Source organism: Beta vulgaris, chromosome 8, assembly GCF_026745355.1.
Source record: "Beta vulgaris subsp. vulgaris cultivar EL10 chromosome 8, EL10.2, whole genome shotgun sequence".
In the NCBI taxonomy this organism is placed as follows: Eukaryota; Viridiplantae; Streptophyta; class Magnoliopsida; order Caryophyllales; family Amaranthaceae; genus Beta; species Beta vulgaris.
Window position 1 is genome coordinate 25,112,562 of NC_079209.1, and position 17,219 is coordinate 25,129,780.

A 17,219-nucleotide genomic window follows, 5' to 3' on the forward strand; every position below is an offset into this window, starting at 1 on the left:
TAAACCTAACTTCTAAATTATGGATCTTAGTCAAATTATCCCTAAAAACTCTAACAACTATATTGGGCACACAATTACTTAGGCGCACAATATTAGTCACTTAGAAGTTCCTAAATTAGTTTTAAAGTCTTGTTCCCTAATTATTAAGTCTTGTTCCTAAGCCTTGTTCCTATAGTGCCAGGTCTGTTCCTTTCATGGGAACAGAACCAAGTTCCTTTGAGAATTCACCACGAACTTAATAAAGCTATTACTCAACCTTAACAAGAAGATTAATAAATACCCTAATGTATTCTAATCTTCATTCCATGCTTGATTCTTCATTTCTCGAACATCTTTACTTCGATCTTGATTAATTCTCCGCTTTAATCTTCAATCAAGTATTCTCTTAGCTCGAGCATGAATTACCTTGCAAACATAAATAAAATATACTATGTCTTTTGTGGTTAGGTCATCTTCAAAACTCAAGGTCAACAATTTCCCCTTTTTGAAGATGGCAACAAAAGGCATATACTAAAAATAATATATATAAGTCATATGAAAATAGACTCGTTATTTTATTTCGTAAAGTCGAAATATGAGAACATAATTCATGACAAAAAAAATTTACTCTGATTTGCCTTATCTTTCCCCCTTTGGCATCTTCAAAAACATAGTCCACGATTTCAAAAAGATGAATATTATTCACTAAACACATCACACCACCAAACTTGTAAGAAATAAGTTGGTTAGTATAAGCAAATAAAGCATTCAACTCTCAAAAACCGCAATCCAAGAATATTAGCCATTCATTTAGACGCACACATGCAAAAAGATCAAACTTAGAATTAAGCAAACCAAGAAGTTCCATTGTAGCATGATTAAAGGAGAAGGATAGAAAAGACAAATATTAAACAAAGTTCATGTTCCCACACAAAATAAAACAAGCTAAATGAGAAAAGTTTATGATTTAGGAGAGGGAGGTTGTTCTACTTCTTCCACCACATCATGAAGCTTTGCCATCACTTCTTGATGATTTTCGGCCATTGTATCATTTCCCTTGAGCACAATTTCTTCCAACTTCAACAATCTTGAGTTCATAGCTTGAATGAGGAAGAAAGTTCACCAAGCCGAGCCATTATTTCTTGTTGTCCATCCAAGGCTTTGTCAACTTTGCTCATAACCCCTTTTACCAACCCATTTAAATCCTTAGCTTCCGTAGCAAACTCCATCATTGCTTCCGAATGACCCATAACCAAGGAAAACAAAGAATCCAACCTTCTAGCATGAGCTAGAGTATATGTAGAACCAATGGTAGGATTTTGAGAAGTCGAGGGAGCTTGAGAAGGCTTGGGGTTTGCGTTTGTTCCTTAGGTTTGGGAACAGCAGGTTGTTCCTCTAGAATGGGAACACCAACTGTTTCCTTAGCTTTAGGAACAGAACAGGAGGGTTTTGAGGTAGAGGGAGGGATAGTATCATCTTGTGGTGCTAGGGTAGAGGGCGAGGCAGATTTTTGTGGAGATGGAGGATTGGTTTCCATGGGAACAGGAGTCGGTTCCCTAGAAGGAGGTAGGTTAGATTCATAATCTTCCCTATCAATCACATTTACTTCATCTTCCTCACAACTTTCTTCGCATCAAGATAGGAAAATTAAGCACTTTCATATTTTGAACCCTTTGACTAGCTCTAGTGCTCTTCATAACCGGTTTACCACCTCATCAACCACCTTCTTCCCTTTCTTTTAGTTTCTTCTTTTTCTTTTTCAATTTTCTTTTCTTTTTGATTTTTCTTTTCTTTTCTTTTCGATTTTCTTCTCTTCAACTTCTTTTTCTTCTTCTTCTTCTTCTACTTCATCATCCACATCATCATATCCTCATCATCATCAAGATTAGCACGCTCCCTTAATAACTTCTCCATTCACAACACAAACATTTAAGTTATTCAAGGCACGCACATTCAACATATTTCCCGTGGACACACTTATGGACTGAGTTCCCGAAATTTTCACTTTAAACTTAAGTAGAATTTCGGTTACTAAGGCTCCATAGCCAACAACAAATCCATTTTCAATGCAATGACTCAAATGTTGAATCATTAACGAAGGAAAGTTTATGTGTTTGTGAGAAGCAAGACAATGAATGTAAATTAAATCCAACATGCTAACTTGAGCACGTTTGGAAAGCGAGGCAATAAAGCTTTCTTGAGGATGTGAAACAAAATTTTGTGATAAGGGGAAAGAAGATTATGTCAAGAAATGTTTTTCCTTTTGACCTCCATACTTAACAATCAATTGATCAAAGGAAAGTCCGAAAATGGATAGGAACCACGTTGTTTCTTGAAATATATAACATCTGTTCCTCTCACGGGAACACCAAGCAGTTTACCCAAACTTTTAGCATTAAAATCAATTTGAGTTCCTTTCACCAAGGTGGAACAATTTCCTTCTTCATCCATGGAAAAGTTTTCACAAAATTCGTCCATCAATTTAGGAATCAAACTATTTCCATAACATTTCACAAAAAGATTTTCCCAACCTTGAAACTTAATCATATTAAGTAATTGACGAAAGTTTACTCTTTTGCACCAAGAAACATCAATAAAAAGTCCATGCACATACCTAGTTGCCGTGGAATTTTTTCGAACAACCGAGTTGTTCCTCTCTCGGGAACATCTGATTCCCCCTCACTAGTTGCATGAGCTTCTTCAACCTCCATTTCAACCGATTCTTCTTGTTTCTTCCTTTTCCTTAGAATTCTTGATGAAGAATTGGGAGAAATATCCATGGGTGTTGGTGATTCAATTTTAGAGGATGAAGGAGAGGGTTTTTCGGCTTTGTGGGAGGAAAAGAGTGATGAGTGTTTTTGGTAGTCATTTTTGTGGAGTAATTTTCGGTTTTATGAGAAGGAAGAAGAAAAAATTTGTTTTGTTTTAAGGAAAGAATAACATAAAACCGTGTATTTACACGTGTTTAAGAAAAAAAATCTTAAAAAAAATATCTTCAACTAACTTGAGAGATATAAGGAAAAATCAGATTTTTAGGAAATAAAATCTGAACAGAATATTTTTGGTTTTTCGAATTTTGAAAAAAAAAAATCTAACTCTAATACGCTGGGAATTGGAACAGCGTTTGGGAACAGTGAATGGAACAATGAAATTTTGCTACTTTGGAACTCCATTAATTCTTTTAATCCTTTGTTATCACTTAAGGCATAGAATTGTCCTATGAACAATAAGGGGAATATTATTGGACATTGGTGAGCAGTTTTCAGACATTTTTACTTATACATATGAAATAATCATATAAGAATTGTGATGTATTTAAGCAAATAAAAACATCAAAAATGCACATCAAGACATAATGCCAAAGAATTAACACAAAGGGGAATAATGTAGCAATCATTTCAATTTAATTAAGCCAAGTTCAAGTCTCAATTTCTCAAACCTATCTCTATTTAAGGGTTTTGTCAAGATATCTGCAATTTGACGTTCAGTCTCACAGAATTCCATTTTAATAAGACCCTTTTCAACATTATCTTTCAGAAAGTGATGCCTAATATGGATGTGTTTGACTCTTGAATGGTGTACGGGATCTTTAGAAATACTAATAGCACTAGTATTATCACAATAGATGGGAACACATTCAAAGTAGATTCCATAGTCACGTAGTTGTTGTTTTATCCATAGCATTTGGGAACAACATGCTCTGCTGCAACATATTCAGCCTCTGCTGTAGATAAAGCAACTGTGTTTTGCTTCTTGGTGCTCCAAGAAACTAAACTATGACTAAGGAACTGAACCATACCTGATGTACTCTTTCTATTGACCAGATCTCCTGCATAGTCAGCATCCGCAAATCCTTTCAATTCAAAGGTATCACTCCTCGAATAGAATAGGCTTAAATCATCTGTTCCCTTGAGGTATCTTAGGATTCTCTTCACAGCTGTGAGATGAGATTCCTTTGGATTGGCTTGAAACCTTGCACATAATCCTACACTGAAAGCAATATCAGGACGACTTGCAGTTAGATATAGTAATGAGCCAATCATACCTCGATATTGGTTTGATCCACACTGTTCCTATAGAATCTTCATCCAATCTGGTTGAGATTCCCATAGGTGTATGATTAACTTTGGATGCTTCCAAACCATACTTTTTCAATAGTTCCTTTATGTACTTTTGTTGATGATGTAGATTCCTTCTTCTGTTTGCTTGATTTGCAACCCCAAGAAGAAGTTGAGCTCACCCATCATACTCATTTCAAATTCTTTACTCATGAGATTAGCAAAGTCCTTGCACAAAGATTCATTAGTAGCACCAAATATAATATCATCAACATATATTTGAACAACTAATAAATGTTTTCCTTTTGATTTTAAAAACAAGGTTCGATCCAATTTTCCTCTTTTAAACTCATTTTCAAGAAGGAACTTAGAAAGTCTTTCATACCATGCTCTTGGAGCTTGCTTTAACCCATAAAGAGCTTTGTCAAGCTTAAAGACATGATTAGGAAATTCTTTATTTTCAAAACCTGGAGGTTGTTCTACAAATACCTCCTCATTAAGATAACCATTTAGAAAAGCACATTTTACATCCATTTGATACAATTTGAAACCCATGAAGGCAGCAAAAGCTATGAAGATTCTAATTGCTTCCAATCTTGCAACTGGAGCAAAAGTTTCTTCATAATCAATGCCTTCCTGTTGATTGTATCCTTTCACAACTAACCTGGCCTTGTTTCTTATGATAGTTCCGAACTCATCTAATTTGTTTCGAAACACCCACTTTAAACCAATAACCTTGTTATGTTTAGGCTTAGGTTCAAGGTGCCAAACTTTGTTTCTTTCAAATTGATGAAGTTCATCCTGCATTGCTACGATCCAATCAGCATCAGTGAGAGCTTCTTCATGATTCCTAGGTTCCAACATAGAAAGAAAAGCATGAAAAGCACAAAAGTTTTTCAATTGAGATCTCGTTTGAGTTCCCTTATTTATGTCACTGATTATTAGTTCCACAGGATGGGAACGATGAGTTTTCCAAGGCTTTGGTTGGAAATCCTGGATGGAAACTTGGTTTCCTTGATCATCTTCATTTCCTGTACTTGGGAACCAGGTTCAACAATAGTGGATTCATTCACTAGTGCATCATCACTTAGTTCCTCTTCTTCCTCATTGGGAACAGGAACAGGATGTTGTTCCCTTGGCTTTGTTCCCATGACTTCGTCTTCCAAAGTCTCATCAATAAGACTTAGGTCTTTTGTCAATCCTATTTCGAAGTCATCTTCAACCTGTGTGCTTGCATCAAATTTATCTGTTTCATCAAAAATAACATGCACACTTTCTTCTACACACATAGACCTTTTATTATACACTCTATAAGCCTTGCTACTAGAAGAATATCCTAAGAATAGCTTCTTCACTTCTAGCATCAAATTTTCCAATATTTTGTTTCCCATTATTATGAACAAAACATTTACATCCAAATGTTCTGAAATATGTAATATTGGGCTTTTTACCAAAATAAAGCTCATAGGGCGTTTTATTTAATAAAGGTCTTACCATGGCTCGATTTATAATGTGACAAGCAGTATTCACAGCTTCTGCCCAAAAGTTTTTAGGAAGTCCACTAGCTATCAACATAGTCCTAGCCATCTCTTCTAGTGTTCTATTCTTCCTTTCAACAACACCATTTTGTTGAGGTGTTCTAGGGGCTGAGAAATTGTGATCTAATCCATTGTCTCTGCTAAAGTCATCGAACTTATAATTTTCAAACTCTTTACCATGGTCGGATCTAAGGTGAAGTAATTTGACCACTCAAATTTTGTACTTTCTTTGCAAAGACAAGGAACTCATCATAAGTCTCGTCCTTGCTAGAAAGAAAAATAACCCAAGTAAATCTAGAGAAGTCATCTACAATTACTACACATATTTCTTTCCACTCTACTTTGTATCCTCATAGGTCCACATAAATCCATATGTATTAACTCTAAAGGTCTTGTGGTACTCACCACATTTTGGACTTGAAAGAGGACCTAACATGCTTGCCTTTTGCGCATGCATCACAACATGATCTAAATGAAACTTAGTAGAGGGTAAACCTAAAACTAGTTCTTTAGAACGCAGTTTGTCAAGCAAGGAAAAGCTAGCATGACCTAGACGCTTGTGCCATAAGAATGAATCATCATCAATAACACTAAGGCATGTGAATTTGTTTTTGGGAACAAGGTTGAGATCCACAACATATGTGTTCCCTTTCCTTGTTCCTTCCAAAATGATATCCTTTGTGCTATTGTTGACTATCAAACATTTTTCACTATTAAACTTCACACAGTTCCCTCTATCACAGAATTGGGAACAAGTTATGCTTTAATCCATCAACTAGAAACACATTTTCTATGGAATGTGACGATGACTTACCAACTTTGCCCATGGCAACTATGTTACCTTTCTTGTTGTCACCAAAAGTCACACTTCCACCATTGTAGGCTGAGAGTGAGAGAAATCTTGATTTATCTCCAGTCATATGCTTAGAACAACCACTGTCTAGGTACCATGTGTTGTTCCCCCTCACTCCAACCTGCAAGAAAACTAATTGTTAGAGTTAGGAACCCAATCTTTCTTGGGTTCCTTTCCTTCAGGAACAATAGATTTCTTTTTCCAAATTACTTTACTTGTTTCCAAGTTCTCATTGATGCGACCAAGTCTTTTAGGACAAGAGTTCCTAAAATGACCAGTGTTCCCACAAAACATACAAACTTTATCACTTGGTAAATCAACTCTCTTTTTAGGTTTTTCAAACTTCTTTTTAGGTTTTTCAAACTTCTTTTTGTGATTAAAACCAAGACCTTCAGTTCGTTTTGTTTGAGGTTCTTAATCCAGTTTGGAATAGGTAGCATTTTCTTTTCATTTCTCATTTGGTCAGTTCCCCTAAGTTCCTTATTTTCAATTTCCAAAAATGAAACATGATTTTTCAATTCGTTTATTTCAGATTTGAAACTTTGCAAGGGAACTGACTTAATGTCAAATGAACTTACTTCAGGAACAAACTCTTTTAGTTGTGACAACTCAAGCTCAACAAGTAGTTCTCATTTTTAAGATTTTCGAAATCCTCTTTTAATTTAAGATTTTTGTCAAACAATTCGAAAAATCTTTTCTCAATATCAACTCGAACACTTTTAAGCCAAGAGGTATGTTCCTTTGCTACACTTAAAGCATTTTGACATTGTTTTAGTTTAATGGTTTCATCTTTGCAATCATTTACAGCGTCAACAATAAACTCAAATAATTTTTCTTTACTTAAAGAATTAAGACGAGTTTTGATGGTGTCTAGACTTGCCTCAAGAGATTCAATCTCTTCATCAGATTCGGAATTGTCAAGAGCCATAAGACAGAAGTTTGCAGTCTCCTCATTTGGTTGAGGATCATCTTCTTCCTCAGAGTCAGAGTCTCCCCATGCAGCAACCATAGCTTTCTTCATGTCAGATCGAGTATAGGAGTTTTTGTATTCTTTGTTCCTATCTCTGCTCTGTTCCCTTCCTTTGCCTTTTTCTTGTTCCCATTGGGGACAATCCTTGATGAAGTGCTCAGAACTGCCACACTTATGACAAACAAGTTTGTTAGAATATTTCTTATTCTTACCTTTGTAATCACCTTTCTTCATGTTCCTAAACATTCTTTTGAATTTTCGGACCATGAGAGCAGATTCTTCTTCATCTGTTTCTGAGCCTTCACTTTCATCAGCTTTTAAGGCAATCGACTTTTGCTTGGACATATCTCCATTTCATTGTCCAATTGCAACTCATGAGTCATGAGGGAACCAGCAAGTTGTTCCAAATTGAACTTAGTAAAGTCCTTAGTTTCCTGAAGGCAGTTACCTTAGCCATCCAACGATCCCTAGGAAGGCTCCTTAGGACCTTTCGTACCTGTTCCTCAGATGTAATCACTTTACCAAGAGATGTTAGCTCATTAATTATATTAGTAAAGCGTGTAAACATGTCTTGGATAGACTCTTTTGATTTCATTTGAAAAAGTTCATATTGGTTCATCAAAAGATCTATTTTTGATCTCTTAACTTCACTCGTACCTTCATGAGTGACTTCAAGAAGATCCCAAATTTGTTTTGCGGTTTTACATCCCATGACACGATTGTGTTCATGAGGACCAAGACCACAATGAAGCAATTTTATAGCAAGAGCATTAATTTCCATCTTTTCGAAATCAGCTTTATCAAAATCAGATATAGATTTAGGAATTACCTCATTCTTGTCATTAGTGGTAGTGACTTCAAAATCACCTACCTCTATGACTCTCCATACCTGGTAATTGTCGGCTTTGATAAAGATCTCCATTCTGTTCTTCCAGTAAGTGTAAAACTTACCATTGAACATTGGTGGCCTCTGCGTAGAGTACCCTTCTTCCAGTTTCTCTCTAGTATTCATATTTTTCAAGATCTTGAACTCAACAGGGTTTCCTGAATATTAGAGTTCCCGCTCTGATACCAATTGTTGTATAATATGAGCACTATAAGAGGGGGGTGAATTATAGTGAGAGAATAAGCACTACTTTTTGCGGAATTAAAAGTAAACTTGGGAACAAACAATGGGAACACGAGAGATTTTACGAGGAAAAACTTCCTAGGCCTAGTAGGAAGAAACAACCTCGACCACAAGGGATTTTAAACAACTTTCCACTATAATAGGCCAAAACAACTCTGATTACAACCTATTACTTTTCTCTCGATTCTCAACTTAAGTCACTCAACTCAAGTTCCCAACGACAGTTCCCAACATGACGTTTTCTCTCAAACTTCACTCGAAGTTCCTTTCTCTTTCTCTTTCTCTTTCTCTTGCTTCACTCAAAGCTTTCTCACACTTACAAGAGTTCACTCAAACCCTTTTTCTCAAAAATACACTTTGTAAAACAATGGAAGAGTAATAAAACTCGATTAATGTAAGTATGAATTCTCTCAAGGAAAGGCACTGACACTTTAGATAACTTAAGACAAATTAACTAAGTCAGACACATTTTACTAATCAGAAATTTCTCAAGTGAATTAGGCGCCTATTTATAGACATTAAGACAAGACATGATTTCCACTAACTTAGACCATTATCACATGTTCTCCATGATTCTAATTAATTAATTAAATTAAATTATTTTTCTAAGTCATGTACATCATCCACTAACCATTACTTCACTTCATAGAAGCAGTAACAAATACGTGGTTTTGCAAACTTGGAGAATAATTAATCTTATTTAATTTAATTAAATACTTGGAGGATAATTAACTTAGCCACTAAATCCACTAACTCATAAACTTGAAGCAGTAAATCATTTAGGCGTGTAAGCTAGAATTTAGGAAATAAATAAATAAAAATCCTTTAGCTAGTTTTTAGGAAAAAATCTTTTTCAAAATCTTTTAAAAAACCGGAAAACAGTTTTTATTTCGAAAAATCCGAAACTTTAAAAACCGGAAATAATATTTTTCGAAAATAAATCTTTAAATAAAATATAAAAGATAAAATATTATTTTAAAAAGATAAGATTTGAAAATCAGAATTTTAAAATCAGAAAATCTATTTAAAATCTTTTCCTAACAAACTTAAACTAACTTCCTAAAATTATGGATCTTAGTCAAATTATCCCTAAAAACTCTAACAACTATATTGGGCACACAATTACTTAGGGCGCACAATATTAGTCACTTAGAAGTTCCTAAATTAGTTTTAAAGTCTTGTTCCCTAATTATTAAGTCTTGTTCCTAAGCCTTGTTCCTATAGTGCCAGGTCTGTTCCTTTCATGGGAACAGAACCAAGTTCCTTTGAGAATTCACCACGAACTTAATAAAGCTATTACTCAACCTTAACAAGAAGATTAATAAATACCCTAATGTATTCTAATCTTCATTCCATGCTTGATTCTTCATTTCTCGAACTCTTTACTTCGATCTTGATTAATTCTCCGCTTTAATCTTCAATCAAGTATTCTCTTAGCTCGAGCATGAATTACCTTGCAACAACATAAATAAAATATACTATGTCTTTTGTGGTTAGGTCATCTTCAAAACTCAAGGATCAACAGATATTCCTTTTTTTATTTTTAACGTGCAATTTGAGTGTATCAATTACATAGATTACGTGATTGAAATAACTGTTTCCTTAATTATATAGATTACGTATCAATTAAAATCTGTAATTGACGTCAATTATATAGATTACTAAATCTATTATATGCGTGATTAAGGGAAGGGATATGCGTGATTATGGGAATTTCATATTCTTTGTTTCCTTTGCCACGTGGACCATCTAATTGAGCTTCGAAAAATACTGATCAATGGAGCATGCCACGTGGGCTTGAAAGCTCTAAATTTGCGCCACGTGGCCTGAAGGATTCTTCTTTAGATATATATATATATATAGATTATGTATTATGACGTACCTATTCTAATTATTATGTCTATAAATCAAGCATATGGTCAATATGGTCTCCGTATGATTGGTTAAATAAACCAGAAAAAGCACGGTACTTTGATTTTGGATCGCGGCAAACATATAATTTTTCGACTAAACACGAGGCTTCAGCCTCCATCCAGCAAGAAATCTTCCGGAATAGCCACTGATAATGTATTGATTGAACTTCTCCATTAGTTGCAAAGCCTGTAGCTCTCTTGAATGATCAACAATCGACTATTCATCCAATTAACTGATCTGTGTAGTTACAGACTGACAATTGACCATTTATATCCGAGTTACAAACAAATTTGACTAGAACAACACCACCGATGGATGAGGAGTGTCCTGAAACACAACCTAAGACCAATGCCAATGGTGATGGGTTTAATCACCAAATTTCCCTACTTACTCATGTTTTGTTCATTTTATGAACAAATGTATCATCTCCACTCCACTCATGAACAAAAAAAACATCAAACTCCACTTTATCTCTCCTACTTTTCACTACCACACCTCAACTTTCTCTCTCCTATTTATCTTTCCTACTTCAATTAATAATATAATTTACATATTAAAAATAAAAATGAATCATCTTATGAGTACTTAAAACTATAATAATTAATTACCAAAAATTAGTTTTTTTTCTTCTTTTTATGTGAGGAGGAGAAGGTAAAAAATTATAGAGAAAAATGATGTATCAATATTTTTTGAGAGAGAAAGATTGAAGAAGTGTTTTTTTTTGTTCTGAAATATATCAATATGGGTATCATTTTATAGAGGGGAAAAAATATGAATTTTGGTATTTTTTATTTTTTTTGAAATAGGGATTTTCTGGGAAGAAATTTCCACAAATTTTCCCAAAAATACACAGCAACAACCACGTGGCAGCGTGCCACTGGCTGGCTGTGTGTCATTCTTCCCCCTTTTCTTCAATGCATGGTGATGAGTTTGTTCATATGATGAACAATGACATATTGTGTCATTTGTTGAACACTTTTATGTTACCAATGGGATCCAAGTTTTTTTTGTTCAATCCAAAATTTCAGATTTTGGTGATCAAACCCATCACCAGTGGCATTTCTCTAAGTGGAGCGATGTACAATATAATGTCATTGGTTAATTATGGGGTTGGGGTGCAGTTAGTGACACATATGCATTTCGATTTCAAACTCATGCAGCTTTTTGATAGATGAATCTTCTGAAATCACACTGTAGCTTTATCAAATAAAGGTTGAATAGTTGAAGAAGGAATTAACCCTCTAATCCCTGAAATTATACTTTAATCAATCTCATGATACATCATATATAGTCATGGTGAGATATCCGAACAATGCAAGTTGGCGATTTGCTATTCAATTGGTGAAGCTTTGGCCTTGAGGGTGACTCGGTTATGATCCACGTAGGTGTACGTTCTGATCGATTTGATGATGAGTCAGGTGCAGCTGCATTCAGGCTGTTGAATTAGATTAATCCTATATATCCCGAAGTAGTTCATTCACTTCACTGCTAATGAGATGCATGTTGCTGATAAATTTTGAAGGCAAGGATAAGGTGCACATAATAGACGACAACAAAAACAATACAACAGTACAACCAACAACCACCATCACCACAACAACCACCATAATTAAACTATACTTAGAGCCGGCCACTAACCTGTGCAACCAGACCATCAGCACAGGGCCCCCAAATTTTGAGGGCCCATTTTACGGATATTGCAGCCCAGCTTAAAAAAAAAATTGGGTTTAATTCTCTATCTTCATTCTTCATTTCGGCGTGCAAACCGCAAACCACGTTCTTTAACTTCCCCTAAAAATCTTTCCAATTTTCAAAAATTTGTTATCTTTTGAAATCTTCTAAATTCTAAATTTCTCAATTTCTGTTAACAACTTTCCCAAATTCTCTCACTCATTCCTTATTAACCGTTGCAAAAAATATGAAAATATCATTTCTGATTTCTCCATTCAATCTTCAATTAACGGCTCATTTTTTTCACTCTTTATATAGTCGGAACTCATGTATATTTTTTCATCAATTATCAATTAATTCTGAGACAAAAGAAATTGAAATTCATATCTTCAACTTTTTGTTATTTTTTGATTTCTGTAAATTTGGAATTTTGGAAATTCTCGGCGTTGTGAAAATTCTGAGAAGTTGTGAAGATTTCGAGACAAAAGAAGTTGTGAACGTTGTGGGGTGAAGATTCTTGGCGTTCGGTCGACAGGCCTGTGGGTGTTGATTCTGACAGGCTGCAGCAGGTTGTGATGGAAGGGGAAGCATAGGTGAATTGTTAATTATCATTCACTAGTTATTCAATTCATCAATTGTGTTTATCCATTTTCAATTTTTTGTGTTTAATTTTTTGTTTGAAAGGATTGGAATTTTCTTACAATAAACTAATTGACATTTGCTTGAATTGCTTCATGAATTGATGATGCAACTTGTGATGTATCTTAATGGCATGATGTTACACAGTAGGAACATTGGGGAGTGGGGACAATGATGCATTTTTGTTAGTTCATCATACAGTTATGAGTTATATGATATATCGCATTGCAACACATTTTTGCCAAATTTTTATCTTTTTTTCCTTTGCTTTCGTTGGTAGGATTTTTCTGCTTTTTGTGATTGTTTTGTTGTAATTGTTGGCTTGTTGCTGTTTATTTCGTGTAATTTAAGTTCCATTTTCGTTTTTTTGCTCAATTTTTTTCATCTAATTGTTTCTGTTTATTTCCTGTTTTTATTATCTGTTTGTTCGAATTGTTGTAAATAGTGAGTTCCATTTTCGTGTAATTCTTGTAGTCTTGTAGATGATGAGTTTGATTTTCGTTTCGTTCTAGTTTTGTTCATCATATTTTAATTGTTTGGAACAAGTTGCAAAGTATGGGCTAATTCTGATTTGCAGTATTTATTTTGGTTTGTGCTGTAACTTCACTTTCTCATTTCTTGACTAGCAAATATTCCATAAAAGACATAAAAGCTCAAATAAGATGTGGTCTTGTTTGTGTTTGAAATTTAATTTTGTATGATGTATCCAGTTTGTCGCGTGAATCATGATTGTGAAATTTTGATGAGAAGGACTCAATTTTGTACTGGTTCTAGAAAAAAGGTTACTAATAGTTTTAGCAATTTGGGGCATTTTAAGAATTGAATTCGGGACCTCTTGTTCCCAAAGCAAGAGTCCTCTGTATTTCGATCTGCTAATCTTAGGATCTGAAAGCATTCTTTCTTTAACTGCAGACCTACTTCACAACGAGATCATAATTGTTTTTTATAATTTTCAGGATTAATGTATTGTGTATATTTTAATGAGATTTTTTTCTTTGATTTTTTAGATTGAAATCATCGGTTAATAATTGATTAATTGGGAAATATTCATCACAAATTGGAGTATTATTGCTTAATTGTCAGGTTGTTTCGCTCCTTTTTTTATTTTATTTTTACTTACATGGTGAATTGTTGATTGTGTGATTTACACCTTAGTTGTTTTTATCCTATGCCTCCTAAAACTAGAAAGTATGAATGTGGGTTTGAAAAACGTAAGGAAAAAAAAAGGCTTGAGGAGTTAACTCAATCCCAAGAGGAGCTCTTGATAAATTTATTATACAAGAGCCTCATATTCATGTTGATAATCAAAATATTGAGAAGGTAAATGATGAAGTTCTTGAAAATGAGGTTACTAACGAGAATGCTGATATGAAAAATAAAAATGTGGACTCGGAAAATAGAGGTGATGTGCCTATTGAAAATGATAATTTGGATGATCAAAATTTTGTTTCTAACAATGACTATGATGATGATGTGGAGGATAATAGTAATGATAATGAAAAGCAAGAAACCCCATTTGAACCTTTGTTTGATATATTTGATCCAAGAAACTGGGATGCTCTTGATACTAAAATGATTGATGTATTAGTAATAAAAGGTCCTAAAAGAGATCTTTCTATTGTGAAGGGTCCTAAAGATAAATTTTCTACACGATTTACTGCTAATTTATATACTAGAGTTTTATCTAATGGGGAGAAGTGCGATAGAGATTGGCTTGTCTATTCAAAAGAGCTTGATAAAGTGTTTTGTTTTTCTTGTAAGGTTTTCAAAAGAGGGATTGGTAGAGGTCAATTGATGAACGAGGATTTTAGTGATTGGGCACATATTGGTGAAAGACTTAGAGAGCACGAGACAGGCATGGAACATGTTAATAATATGGCTATTTGGTATGAGCTGCGTTTGAGACTAAATAAGAATGAAACTATAGATAAAACAGCTCAAAATCTAATTGAAAAAGAGAAAGAGCACTGGAAGAATGTTTTGAAAAGAATAATTTCAATAGTGAAATTCCTTGTTAAACATAGTTTGGCCTTTCGGGGTTCTAAAGAGAAATTGTACCAAAATAGCAATGGTAACTTTTTGGGTTTAATTGAAATGTTAGCAGAGTTTGACCCTGTTGTTCAAGAACATGTAAGACGTGTTACAAATGACGATGTTCACTTGCATTATCTTGACCATAACATCCAAAACGAGTTAAGAGTTTTGCTTGCTTATGCAATAAAAACTGAAATCATTAAAAAAATCAAACAAGCAAAATATTTCTCTGTGATACTTGATTGTACACCCGATGTTAGCCACCAAGAGCAAATGTCTTTGATAATAAGATATGTTGATGTTTCTGTTAGCATTGAGGAATCTTTTTTAGGATTTTTAAATGTGAATGATACAACTGGCCAAAGACTTTTTAATGTTTTACAAAGCAAGCTGAAAATCTTGATCTTAACATATTGGATGCACGACGACAAGGATATGATAATGGATCAAATATGAAAGGAAAACATCAAGGTGTTCAAAAGAAGTTTTTAGACATTAATCCAAGAGTATTTTATTCTCCTTGTGGTTGTCATAGTCTTAATTTAGCATTGTGTGATATGGCTAACTCATGTGGTAAAGCTAAAGATTTTTTTGGAGTTATTCAACGAATTTATACAATTTTTGCAAATTCTACTAAAAGGTGGCAAATTTTGAAAGATAATGTAAAAGGACTGACTCCAAAGTCATTGTCATCCACTCGTTGGGAGAGTCGTGTAGATAGCGTTAAAGCTATAAGATCTCAAATGTCAGATTTTAGAGAAGCTTTACTTGAAGTATCAGAAAATGATCTTGATCCTAAAATAAAAAGTGAAGCTAAATCCTTAGCGATAAATGAGCTTGATGATTTTTAGTTCTTAATGGCAATAATCATTTGGTTTGAGATATTATCTGCAATTAATATGGTTAGCAAGCTCTTACAATCAAAAGATATGCTTATTGATGTTGCTATGGAAAAAATAAAGGGACTAATATCTTTTTTTGAAGGATATAGAGAAACTGGCTTTTATAATGCATTGGATAATACTAAGGGAATTGCTATTGAAATGAATATTAAGCCAATATTTCCTCAAAAATGTAAAATTAGAAGAAAAAGAAATTTTGATGAGAATTCAGATACCCCATCAGTTTAGCTATATGGGGAGGAGTCTTTTAGAGTTACCTACTTTCTTTACCTTGTTGATCAAGCCATTGTTTCCCTTGAGAAGAGATTTGAGCAAGATCAGGAGTATGAATCCATTAATACATCTTAGTGTAAGATTTCATCGAAATGATCATACCTTCTTAGAGCTTTACTAAACCAATAGTAGAAAACCATTCTAGTTACAAGTAAATCATTATCACAATAACAACAACTATAACACCCAAGAACCATTCCCCACTGATCAGAGTTATAAATAAATTAATTAAACTAACATTCTTATTACAATCTCCTACATTACTATATTAACATTTCTGATTCAGTCACATAATTAACTAATTACAATCCCATGCCTACAGTCCATAATCTTAAAGTAGTCTCAATATCAATTCCTTCACATCAATTAATGATACAACATATTCAACCTAACTAAGAAATCTCAGTAAGTTTAATTAAACCTCCGTGATTAAGAGACGACTATTATCCTTCTATGTGTAAATCATCATGTTTCAACTCCATAACACAATCCCATCATTTCACCGCAATTATGTTAATGAATATCAATAACCATCACTCACTAAAACTCATTTCAATAATTAGTCCAATTTACTTTCTTAGTATAAATCATTTCAATAATCTAAATGATAATTTTTAATTAAGAACATTATCCAATTGTATAACTTACTATTCAATGTAACTAGAATAAGGCTTCCCATTAATCAAATGAAACTAGTATGTTTTATTGAACTAACTTAAGAACTTCCAATCATAATTCTTTACCATAACCAACAACACATCCACTATGTTTATTAGTAAATTGAAGGAACTATTCCAATTTGAGTTCATCACAACCAATTCACAACCAAAATACCATATTTACTCAATCAACCAACACAAATACAAATCAGGTTGAAATATCAATTCACAAGCAACACTATTTGTTGACCCTGGAGTTTTGAAAATGACCTAACCACAAAAGACATAGTATATTTTATTTATGTTATTGCAAGGTAATTCATGCTCGAGCTAATAGAATACTTGATTGAAGATTAAAGCGGAGAATTAATCAAGATCGAAGTAAAGATGTTAGAGAAATGAAGAATCAAGCACGGAATGAAGAATAGAATACATTAGGGTATTTATTAATCTTCTTGTTAAGGTTGAGTAAAAGCTTTATTAAGTTCGTGGTGAATTCTCAAAGGAACTTGGTTCTGTTCCCATGAAAGGAACAACCTGGCACTATAGGAACAAGGCTAAGGAACAAGACTTAATAATTAGGGAACAAGACTTAAAACT

General features: G+C 33.8%; 1 pseudogene; it reads left to right on the top strand.

Annotated features, from left to right (window-relative positions):
* The first annotated feature begins 14,119 nt into the window (after nucleotides 1–14,119).
* Nucleotides 14,120–16,626, top strand: LOC109133896 (uncharacterized; annotated as a pseudogene).
* Nucleotides 16,627–17,219: the final 593 nt, after the last annotated feature.